Raw genomic sequence first — 13126 nt, 5'->3', positions numbered from 1 at the left:
GTGGGCCATCTTTAGTGGTGCTTGGCTGGCCTGCAGCAGATCGTGTGCTCTGGAGGGGCTCCATTAGGGTCTACATGCTCTGGCCACAGTGCAGCACCACAGCCTCTTCCAAACTGTGTGACCCATAGCACCTGGAACACAACAGGGTCCTACATTAGACCATGCACATGTACAAATGAACTGCACAGGAGAAAAACAAGAGACACCTGTTCTCAGGAAACGTGTGAATAAGTGAGAGGAATTAAAGTCACCTGGACAACCTGAATGCAAGAGATTCATAACAATGGGAGGTCACTTCTGAAATGTAATTCCACTTTTTGTGCTTTATTTATTAAAAACAACCAAAAAACTCCATCTCAGAGTCAGTTCTGTCATGTGGAACGGTGTAAGGCACCAACAGATATCATAGTAGTTGTTTGTTCTCAAAACCTAGTTTGCACTTTGTTTGAACAGATGAACATTTGGCTACATAGCAATTGGTAGCTGTAGTAGTAGGTGATTTGCCTTTTTTAGGCTATTTTCAGCAGCTAGAGGGCAGCTAGTAATTTTTGTAAGTGCATTTCATGGCTTATAGCGAAGGCAGTTTGGAAACTTTGAACTCAAGTAGAACATTCACTAACGTTTACAACTTTTCTGCTCCTCAGCACCCCTGTAATGACTCTCTCTTTCCCTCTACCTCTGCTTGCCTCTTGCATTCATCCTTTCATACACCCTGGCTCTGGCCCTTCTCTTTTTCTCTGACTTCGCCCTTGGTTTCTGCCTTTGGTTTCCTTCCCACCCTATTTTCCGCCATCTCTCGTCTTTCCAGTTCCTATAAACTTGCTGCATCTCCAAATACACCTTCTACTTCTCCTGGCTCTGCAGGCCAGTCCTTTTCCTCCATTGCTTTCTCTGCCTGGAGTGCACTCGGAGTGGAAGGGCTTTGCTCTCACCTCTGTCCTTTCCAGAGACCACTCTTTTGCTATCTGTTCCCTCAAGAAAAACTTTGTTCAGCTCCTTGTAGCTCTAAATTGAAACATGCTCTTCTGACAGACTTCCCGGGGAGTAACTAATTCTTGTATGTACACTCCGAGAACGTACAATATGAGCTTTTGTGGAGACTTTTGGTTAAATATGGGTGCAAGTATGTTGCTGTTGCTTGGGTAAACTTGCCAAAGCACACTGTTAAACAAACAAGTGCACAAAAAGAGAGAGCTGGAAGGGGATATCTGCCACAGAAAAAATTTTAGCTCAGTGGTAAAGTTCAGCAATGTTAGAAGCAAAGGTTGTGATAGGAAGCTTTTGCCCTTGCTGCATTGTTTCTAGCAATTCCATGTGTGGCCTATGTTTGTCTACTGGAAAGACAGAGAGATGAGCTCTGTGCATGTGTCACTTACTATGAATGGCTTCCTAAAACATGCAAGTCTGAACATGTGGCAGGGAATAGATGCTTCTGTCTTTATATCGCGTGTATTTGAAGCACTTTTAGAAAATGTTTCTCTGTGAAGAAGACTTCTTAAGCAAAATTCTCCTTATAAAATGTATTTTCTTCTTTTGCCAGAAGGTTTACCTCTGATGTATATAACACTGTGTTGTCTGTACATTTTGCATTTTCTTGTACAACAGTATGGGTGAGACATGGTGTCTTCACTTTCTGCCTGTGATTTGTGTGTTGTCTACCTGTCTTTTCCATGGTGTTGTTGCCAGAAGCTGGGGCTTTCTAATCCCAAAGAAATACGGGGTAGTTTGCTGTCTAAATAAAATGTTGTAGCTTGACTTCTACTTTCCTATAACCAAATGTGACTGTGACAGGAAAAAATGAACACTTTTAAAATGTATTCAAGTTTAGTTTTTAAAAAAAAAGAAGTCTTGAGGTCGTATCTGTCAGACCTGCCTGCATTTGACACTCTTTTTGACAGTGACATAAACCTACTGTTACAGTTGCCTCACTTTAAATTCCCAAGAAGTTATTTGTTGCAGTAGATCTCAGTGCAGAAATAAACCACTGATCTAAATGCTAATTTCATCTTCACTAAGTGTTTGCGCAAGGGCGATTATGTCAGTGCCTTCCCATAACTAGCAAAAACTGGGGTGCTCCCCTAGCTGAACTCTCACCCTCTGAATGAGCAAGGCCCAATTTAATTGGGTTTTCCAAGCTAAGATTAATGCAAAAATCTAACCGTGATGTCATGAATTGGGACAAATACTTTTAAAATCCCTATGCATCTAGCAGTCTATTTGTAATGCGGGGAAAGAAGTCTGCTGGCTTGCAGTGGGGGATGAATATGCCCTCAATATAGTCCTCTCCTGAGCCTTGGGTGACACTGGAGCCTTTGAAAGATGTGCCCCCACCGCATCTGCAATGGGGCGTGCAGGGACTCTGAGCAATTGCTGTACATGCACACATATATACGTATATATATAAAGGCTGTACGGCCCAGTTGCAGTACAAGGGAAGCAGGCGGGTGTATTTGCACTGCCAACAAAGTCCCATTCTTTCCAAGGCGGTTGTCCGCCTCCCGAGCCCTGCCGTAAAGAGCTCTCCTCGCTGAGGGCTCCTCACCCCCTCGAGGGGATGGCGTTCCCCAGCCTGTGCCTGCGCTGGGACACGCTGCGTGTCTTTTATTTGTTTTCTTTCCCGGCGACACTACCCCTCTCGGGGCCGGCGCTTTAGTGAGATGGATCGCACTCAGGTAACCGGCAGTTCAAGGAAGTCCTTCCCCGGGTTGTTTACACCAAGGCGTTTTAGAGCAGCCATTTAGCTCCCACCCCGTCCCACCCCGCTGACCAGCTGTAAGTGTAAAGGCCGCCAGCGGGCCCACGGGTCGCTGATAAACTAAACTCCCATTTGGCAGGCAAGGAAGCTGGGATGATAAGGATGTTGATTTATGTTTTATCTGTCACTACATTTTCAGTAAAGCTGGGCAGCCAGCCTTAACGGAGCGAGGGCTGTTATCACCTCTCCTTAGCCCTTTAAGTGCAGCAGGCTCTTTGGTGTCTCTCGCTGAACGCCACTTCGTTAATTGCGAGGGTAAACAGGACACACAGCGCCGGCCCTCGCTGCGCTCCGCTCAGGCGGCACTTAGCACAAAACTGGCAGATTTGGGGAAGGAGCCCGGGTCCGGGGGGGACACGCACGTGAAAGAGAGTTCGTAGAAGTGCTTGGCATTTCCTAGACTTGTTTCTATCATTTAAAATGTACTGCATACCTTGAAGCAAATGTAATGGCTGGCTTAATTGGAGATAACTTCACCGAAGTGGCCGTAGTTAGCGTTTATGTCAGCAGCAAATGTGCCCTTTAACGCCGTGCACCTCAGGTATGACTATTCAGCGTAGGAAAAATCTGACAACATTAATTACCAGGGAAATAAATGTTGTGAATTATATGTATGATTATGTACCATTTTCCCCTCATTTTGGAGGTAAGCGTTATTTTTCTGAAAGCATTGTACGATTTTACACATTATATTTAATGGCAAACACATTTTTAGTTTCGAGAAGCACTGCGTGCTTTTTGGGGCCAGCAGAAGTGCCCACAGAGAAGAGGGTGGGAAGAGCTGGGAGAGAAATGTGAGCATTAAAATATTGAAGTATTCCGGCAAAACCAGAACACAGAAAATCTGAAGAAATTTCAGAAAAAAGCAATTCTTGTTACATCCTATGCAAAATGTTAAAAATACAGCTTTTTCTTTTCCCTCATCCCCTTCTGAATTCTTTTCCCTTTATTTGTCTCCCTCTCCCCAAATATTTCAACTTCCCTTTCAAGTCTGTCATTATATTTCTTTCTAAACAAAACTAGAAAGAGAAAAAGAAGGCTGTTCCTGCTTGAGGTTAGTGGGAACTTTGCCATTGACTTTAAATAGGTCCAGAAGCGGGCCCAACAGAGCATTTTATAGCTTCCTTTATTTATCTTAGGTTTTATTTTGAGCAATGTGTCTTTTGTATGACTGCATTATTTCCACGCCACGGTGAACACCATAATAATGGCCTCGTATACATTATTATATACACACGTATTGAACAAAGCGTTATTGATAGTTATACTCTTTTAAACAAGAGTAAAAGACAATTCTAAAAGTAAGGCGCAAAGATGCTTATGTGGTGCTAGTTCAGTATAGGATCAGTGTTCTCTGTAAGTCTGTGTTTGGTGTTACTCTATACCGATTTTCAAGTATAAACAGGAATACTGTTGATTACTGAGAGACAGGGGATTAAGAGAAAGACAGTAATTAACGCTTTAGTCAAGGAAGCCCAGGCTGCAGTTTCTTTTGGTATTGTTAATGATGCCCATAGCCAATCTATTCTTCCTGATGAGAAATGGGGGGAAAAGTAACCATTCTCCCAACTAGAATACAGCAGGAACCATACAGAAATGGTTGAGGTCGGTATCACTAGGCTGGTAGGCCAAGGATAACAATGCGAAGTTTGGTAGAAATTTGGCTGATATCCAGGATATCAGCCATGGAGTGTGCTGGCCATTTGTTACACATGATTCAAAGGCACAAATGATGGTAGGGACTATTTCTGTTTCTTGTTGATGACAGTTATGAATCTTGAGTTCTTCTGAAAACTGTGTCCAAGGAATCCCCAAAGAGCTGGCTCATGCATAGAGATAATTTATCACAATTACAAGTGCAGTGTATTACAATCATGAGTAGAATAACCAACAGCGCAAATAAATGAAAGAGATGAAGGTGTGTTTGCTGCAAAAGTGGCTGCAGCCATCAATCAGACCAACCAGCCTCTCTCTGTCTTGTCAAAAAATAAGGTAGACCCCCAGTTGGATAAAAGCTTCAGCTGACAAAGATCTGGCAATGAGGATGGATCAAAGGCATGTTTTTCTTTCCCAGTCCTACTGAGGGATACTCTGGATCAGCTGTACTCAGGACATAGTGTCCTGAGAGAGCTGCACCTCTTTTTTCACCCCAGCCAAAACAGCCAGCTGAACTTATCTATGTGTGGGTACATTGCAGGAACAAGACAAAGTCACTGTTGTGCCCATTCCCTTCAGCTAGCTGAAGTTAAAAATCAAATTTCCTTCATTAGTATGGTTACATTACTTGTAGGGCAGCTTTAATACTGCTGGGTTTGTCTTCCACAATAAATTACGGCAGCTGCCTGGAGAACATATAACCCATTTACTTCTGGTTGTCACGGAAAGAAATCTACTGATAGGCAAAACTGAGGCTTTTACGGAAATCCACTGGCGAGTAAAGGCCACGGAGCCTGGGGCTTTCAGCAGCTGTAGTCCTTCCCTCTGAACAGGGGCACGCAGACACCGTCCGGCACCCAGGGTGAATACCAACATGTCACAACGTACACAGTGGGATTGGTGACACTGCTTTGCACCCAAATATGTTTCCGAGGCTGAAAACAAAATGTAGTCATTAGTTACCACAAAAATATACTGTTGGCAGTGAAATGTCACTCTAGCAACCTCAAGGGAAGGAACAACTGCTTGCTGGGAGAGAAGCCCTGGCTGCAGCATAACAGCCTAGTATATTTTTTAGACTGGAGCTGAGTAAGAAATTTCACAAATATAATTAATTTTTTTTAATTGATAAATTTCCCACAAGCCATCATGGCTGCTCTCCAGTATATTTGCTTTCCCAGGTATTTGCTGAAAGCTTTCTGCAGACATATCTTCAGTGTTCATAAATAAAATTGCCTGAATGCATAGTTTTCTAGTGTTTTTATTATTTACTTGTGGCAGAACAAATGCATCTCTTAGAATTTGGATCTTATAATAAATATATAGTCTGGAAATGCCATATATTCTTGCACAGGCTTTAGTTTCTGTTTTTCCAAGCTCTCCGACCAGTAAACTGAATATTCATGGAAAATGGATTGAGAAAGGGTGTCAATAACACTGAAATAAATCCAGCATTTTATTCAAGTGATTATCCAGGAACATTTTTGGGCCACTTTCCCAATTTCTATTAAGAAGTAAAAAAAAGAGAGAAATAAGTCCTCCCATCCATTTATGAGTTAAGCCATTTTAAAAGTTGCTGTATTCCATTACACAATCCCACACCCACTTGTTTGCCAAAATACAGTTTGCTACTAGCTGGATCCGGAGCAGCCGCCTTGCCCCAGAACAGCTGCTGGTGCTCTATATTTGCAGCTTCCTCTTGCTCTCTGATACTCCATAAAACTGTTTATATTCACTGTAAAAGTATTTTCACTCTGTTTGCTTAGTGACCATGCACCACAAATATTCTCTTTACCACTAACAATCATGAAATGAAAATGTTTACAAAACATTTAGTGCCAGTACCTAATAAACTATAGAAATGTTCTGAAATGAATGTGGGTCTGCGTGTGCACACTTGCATATGAACAAAGTATTTGCCTAATTTTTCTGTGCAGCAGAAAGGGGGTGATGTACTTTTACTAGGACTGCTCCGAGATTGCATGCATTTGGTGTCTGCTGCCTGGTTTTATAACTCTTTGAGGCTTATTTATGGCCTGTGGAAGAACTGACATGTGAACTAGACTAACTATTTTTAAAGCTTTTTTTGGAGCCTTAGCCACATCTATTCAAGATTATGTGTTTATGCCGCATCAGAGTGAAATTGTTTCTTCTACCTCACATCAGGTATTTGAGCTCGTTTGTTCTGCACTGGTGTAATGCTACCCATCATAAACAGTTTACACATTTCTCCCTGCATTGTTGTAACCTGACATGTGTTCTGAAAGAGGAATTGGCCCACAGCTTTTATTATGGTGACACATTTGAAAATATTTGCTTCAGTATTTGGAGGATGAATGTTTGCCTTTAAAGGAACTCTGCTCCATAAGAGGGAATCATACAGCACTTTTTAGTTCATTGAGTTAATTTTTACTACCCTGAGAATCTGAGACAGACTTCTTGTTTGCTGTTCAGCTTGCAGCTGACTGGTCTTTCTCAGACGATACACAGGATGGCTGAACAACACTTGGTAGCTTTCATCCATTCCTTTGCTACTTTCATTTGGTATCTCATACACAGTATGTATTTCCAGTGCCAAATCCTCTTTATCACACTCACGAAAACAGGCTGTGATGTGTTGCCAGCGGGAACAATGTGCAAAGGGGTAAACTCTTGGAAAGGAAAGCTTTGCTGCTGCACAAAAAGAATTCAGATGCAGCAGAAGCAGGATTTGCTCTCTAGCTGATCCGCTTTCGAGGCTGGGTGGGATTTAGGCAGAAGGACCACGGTACCCTGTCTCTCTGAACTTCAGGGACTGAAAAGCCGAATTTTTACCTATTGCTTTGGGTATTTTTAAGCATGTAGTTTGTCTTAGAATATTTATTCCTTCTTTTGTGACCCTGAAACCCATGACTGTTGTCAACACAGTAGCAGGATTTCTTTTATGACTAGAACTTGTTCCTACAGTTTGTGCATGTAACAGAGGTTCTTTGGTTTGGTGCTTTTTATTCATATATAAGTGAAGAGTCATAGGTATATGGATTCCTTATTTGCATACTTTCTGATAATCTTGCAAATGAAAAACAATAGGATTTTTTTATTATTATGATTTTTGTCTGTTAATTTATTTACCGCTGCTAACCAAGGACATAACTCAAGAGCCTGCACTTGAATTTATGAGTTCAGTTCTGTTTCCTGATTTCATCAGGTGCAGGAACCAACACTACAAGGAAACAGACTGGGAACTTTTTATTTCACAAGTACACCTCTGTTGCCTCCTGCGTTACAAAAGTCTTACACTCCAAAAATTAGAGCTCTTCACCTTGCACAGCAAATAGCTGCCAGTCCACAGAAGAACTAAAGATGGTGTGCGGCAGCGCTGACAGACCTTCTGCTGGTGACACCGCCAGACATTCTACTCTCCTAACTGGATCTCAAAACACAGAGCTTAATAAATTGTCTGGACTGTCAGACAACTTTGGGCTGAAAGAGTTTATAACATGCCAGTGCACGATATTGTCATTTTTTCTGCGATCTCTGTAGGAGAACTGTCCTGAAAATTGAGAGTTTTGTGGCATGGAGACTTTTGAGGCTTCAGAACAAAATCTTTCAAAATGTCCTTGAAAATTGTCTCTACATCTCTTTGTCTGGCCATAAATACCTTCATTTAAAGAAAGACTTGATTTCGGTATCTCTTGACAGTGGAGATGTTCTTTTTTCTGTGAAGCATTAAAGACATTGCACCTGCTCCTGTTCCTCCTTTTACAGTGCACAAATAGATAATGTGTGATATTTCAACCTGATATTCTTCCATAATATTCACGTTACAGCAGGTACCCCTCTAATTCAATTAAGACACCACAGATTGGCTTCTGTGCACTGAGGAACAGGGTTTGTGTTTCTCTAAGTTTCTCTTTGTCTTTGGGAAAGTAGCCAGAGCTACCTCATGCACTCTAAATTTAGAGGGGCCTCTGCTTGTCCAAAGCAGTTCAGAATATCTGATACTATAAAACGTGTGGGGGAGGAGATGGTTTTATCTCTTAAGCATCCCCATCCATAGCTTCAGGAATAACTAACTTTTCCTTTAAACCTGTAGACTGCATATGTTTTAGATTAGTTTCATTTGTGTTTTTGTAGGTTTTATGAGTTTTTTTAAATAATTTTCCTGTTTTCTGAGTAAATTATATGAAACATCTGCCCTAAATTTAATCTATCAAGCTCATAAAGGGAAAAGGCAGACGTTTTATGAGTGATATTATAAAATTTAGATAATTATCTTGTTTGTTTTAGCAGTTTCTATTTTGGTCTCTGTACAGTATTCTTCCATTAAAAGACAATTTTTATGTGGTGTACTGGTCAAGGGGAACAGCCAGTGATCACATAAAACATACGTATAATAATGCTCATGTTAATCAGTAATACTCTATGTATTTTTAACTGAACTATACTTACTATATAAGCATAAACCTAATTTCAAGCCTGTTATATGCTTCTCACATTAAAAAGGAAACAAAAGCCTCTGCATAGACAGCATATAATTCCACTGACCTTCATTAGCAATGCTACTTATGCAAGTGCAGGTAGGATATATAAAAGTATGCCTAGAGCAATGAATAAAAGTGTATTCATGGCAGCCTTTTCCACTGCCATCTGCATCAGTGCACTGAAGTTCTGCCATCCTGAATCTACTGTATGTACAAATCTCTTTAATGGAAGGTGGAAAAATATTCTGGGGAGACATCATCATGTGCACGCGTGTTCTTACGTTCTTTACTAGACATCTGCCACTGCCTGCTGTCGAAGACAATATACTGTGCTGGTTTAAATCTCTGGTATGCCCTGATGTGGTTATCCTTGCTCCATATGTGGTTATTCTTGCCTTTTTTTTTGGTCAAAAGCAGCTCCTTCCATTAACTTTGCAGGATAGAACCAAGTATTGGAGTTAAGATCCAAAACTGACGACAAAAGTATTTTATTTAGGAGAAGTTGCTGATAGTTTAGCTTCAAACAAAAACCCACTGGGGTTCTGTTGCCTGTAGGCGTCAGTGAGAATATGCACCAATAAACCTTATTAAAGTTGTAAGTGATCTTCCTTCTCTTACAGCAGGATCACAATCTTTCAAAGCTCATATGGATTCACAATAATGTTTTGACTGCCTTGGTCAGACCCCACCCCTTCTGGGCAGGTTTAGGATGGCACTTCTTCCATCCCTTCTTAGGCCTTCTTTGAGCTTTTCTAAGTGAGATATCAATTGCTATCTCTCTGCTAGTTCAAATCTTTTTTCCTGATTTCCACAGTTCTTGCCTCAAACAAACAAACAAACAAACAAACAAACAAAAATTGGCTTGGACTCCTGCTCTGTTGTGCCATGTGCTCAGCTTGTGTCCTGGGACTCTGTGCTGGTCAGGAGGCCCAACATGCATCTAGTTAAAGTAGCTTCTACACTGGCTTAATGGGAAAGACTGGTCATTTCTGGCTTCAAAAATTTTCACATGGTCTGGAAAAAAGAGGTCAAAGCATAAATGAAAAACAAATGCCCGGTAGAAATATAGCAATTTTTTTGCCAGCAATGTGAAACCAGTGCATCTTTCTGAGGGCTATTTATGTTGCGGAGGAGCTGAGAGAGGAAGGTAAGAGAAGCATGCGTGTTATTTTTCACTGCAGAGAGTCTGCATTATTTTTTCCCCAGTATATATCAATGGATAGAGAATTCATTCATCTGAAACTTGCTAAGTGGTGCCAGAAGGCAACAGAAAATAATAGCAGTGCTAAAGGCTTAGCTGTATGAATGATACACAGTTTGTGTCCAGAATCTGTTATAGCTAGTTGGAACTTCAGGGTTTAAAAGATAGATTTTTTTGACTTTTGTGTTAATCCAAAGACTATTCCAGCGTGGCTCTAGGCTCATGAACTAGTTAAAATTCTGCTAATTCTCCCTGATGGGTACAGTATGCTATAGCAGGCATTTGTAGTTAAGGTACTAGTAGTTAGGAATAACTGAATAATTCTCAGCAAATATCTGAATATTTTTTCTTGCTTTCTGTTTGAGAATTCTTGATTTCCACACATTCATCCATGATACAGATTCACTTAAATATATTTTCATATTTTTCTCACTACTTAAATTCAGGGTTTTGCCAGTTAGCTTCTCTTTGCTATCTTTGCCATTATTCCTGCTCCCTGGTTGGATAAACACAATAATTTTTAACCACCTTCCTGATCAGTAAGTTTAAATGAAAGAAGCATTACAGACCAAACAGAGAGGTCTGTGACCCCATCTGGATTTCAGGCTCTCACTACAAGCTGATACCACAGCTTCATGATGAATTTAAACTGCACAAATCTATAATGTCTGTGAGAGGCAGTCCTGCTCTCCCCACTTCTCCGGCGGCTCCCATCGGCCGTCCTGGCACCCGCTCCCTGTCCGGTGGCACAAGCACTCACAAAGCCGTGCCATCCTGTGCCAGTTTGTCCTGCAGCCATACCCATTACCTGCTCTGTGGGGGCCAGAGGAGGAGCAGCCAAAGAGTGGCATGGGGATTTTGCTTTTCAACAGCAGTGGCAGCCTGTTATCTTAAGCTGATCATGCAACTGCGGGCTGAGTAACAGTAATAGGAAAATGTAGCTGCTTGCCTCAGGACGTGGCTACTTAAAATTTTTCTCCATTACAGTAATTTCTGGTAGCTGACTTTGATATTTATCTTCTTTAGGTGCAGGTCAATGACCATTCATTTAGACTTTGATTTTCAGCAATGATGCACTGCTGTGTTGCCACTGCCTGCTTCCAAGCAGCATCAGGATCCCTGAGAAATTGGTGGTCTTTCCAGTACTTCATGGTGAAAAAGCCACGCTCGGTGTAATCCCATGCTGGTAGTAAGAGCACTAACTGCATATGAGAAATAGGAAGGGCATTTTTACCTCAGAAGCCAGGGAAGGAAGGGGAGTTTAAATAAAATGCTGGGAGACTCTGGGGCTTCTGTTTTGTCGCAGTGTGAGTGGAGCCAGAGGGCAAATGCTTCCCTCCTGCTCAGCCTTGTTATTCTGCCCTCTATATATCCCCCCAGCCCACTGAGGTTCTGAGCAGGGAAGGGAAGAACATGCTTTTGGGACCTAGCAGGAGAGCTGACTGAGTCTCCTTATTCTCCTGTATGTGTAAATCTGGTATAAGCCAAATCAGAGTGCAAAACTAAAATATTTTCTCCTTTATATGTTTTCCATAATACCATTTCTTTGAGGATTTGAAATGCCAGAAAGGATTGCCAAGCTTTCATATGGTTAGCTTACATGCTGATTGATGAGTTTGATAATAAGTGTAGTTTAATAATATTTACGCTGTTTGTCCAGCTAGGTATATTAAAAGAATGTTGAGAAAATAGTAGACGTGCTAAAATCCTACGGTAACAGCTCATACATTAGTGGTGTTTCGTTGTGAACAAAGTCATTTTTCAGCCGAGTCATAAAGTAGCCTAAAAACAAGAGTGGCACTGTTTGCTTCAAATGAGACTGTTGCCATGTGACCACCATTCATCTGACATCATTACTGACATAGCTTTCGTTAGTATGATATCTGATTAAGGCTCCCAGCCGTGGTGGAGCCAGACTAAGTAGTCTGAGTGAGGTGGCTGAGGAAAGTTAATGTGTCAATGTTACTACTGGGTGAGAGTGTCTGCTCAAAGTTTCCTTTGGAGAACAAGGATAGAAATGGTTGATGATCTTTCTAATGGGAATCTTCTGAAAATATTTGAAGATCTGGTGGTAATTAAAGATGTGCTGAACTCTAATGAGAGATATAATCAGTTCAGCAAAACATAAAGATACCATTTCTGTGTGAGAGAACATGTGACTATAGCTAGGAACTAAAAACAGAAAAAAGAAAAAAAAAGAAAGAAGAAAAAAGAAGGAAGAAAAAAGAAAGAAGAAAAAACATGAGCAAGAGAAATGCAATTGATCATATATTTGCAGAAACCAATTAATTAAATCTCTGTCTTGTGTGTGAATAAATGCCTGGCTTATATATGTGAATAAACAATCAGCCTTGTTTAGTTCTAAAGTTCTATTTTATAAAAAAATTTATAAGGCTTGATGAATTCTTGTTACCTGAGAAACAAATAATTTTCAACAGGCACAATAAGATACACTTGCAGTGTCCATCTGAGGTGGAATGAGTGCCACTATTTCTGCTTTGGCTTTTAAAATCCACAATGATTAGTACTAGTAATTTAGAAAACATACTGACTAGCCTGCTAAAGTAAAAAAAAACCCAAACATAATTTACTTTATCTCTATGTAATGGGGTGACAAAAAAATTTCTTTTGGCAATCCTGTTTCTAAAGTCTGATATTAACCTGTGCTCCAGTTTTGGTTTTGGACAAGGAACTTCTGCTACTGTTGTTCACTTTTTCCTTTTTAAACTAGAATATGGTAGGTTATTTTCCTTGCACAGATGCCATAATGCTTGATATATCTGTTATGCTTTGAACTTGTAGGGGGACTAAGACCCATCTTAGACTGTTGTGGGACTAAGACCCATAATTCCATAATTAAGACCCCACAGAGAGCTAGAAGCATTAACTTCTCATACCTGACACTAAATGACTGCTCAAGTGATTTGGGAGCCCACTTGACACTGTCAAGGGTGATGGAGAAGCATAAAACCCAGTAACTTCCAGTGGGAAGTGTGATTCCCAGTGTCTAGATCCCTTTGAAAAAAGAATTTAGGTAAATTAAAATGTAAT

This window comes from Gavia stellata, chromosome 5 (genome assembly GCF_030936135.1).
Source record: "Gavia stellata isolate bGavSte3 chromosome 5, bGavSte3.hap2, whole genome shotgun sequence".
Classification (NCBI taxonomy): domain Eukaryota; kingdom Metazoa; phylum Chordata; class Aves; order Gaviiformes; family Gaviidae; genus Gavia; species Gavia stellata.
This window is presented reverse-complemented; position numbering follows the sequence as displayed.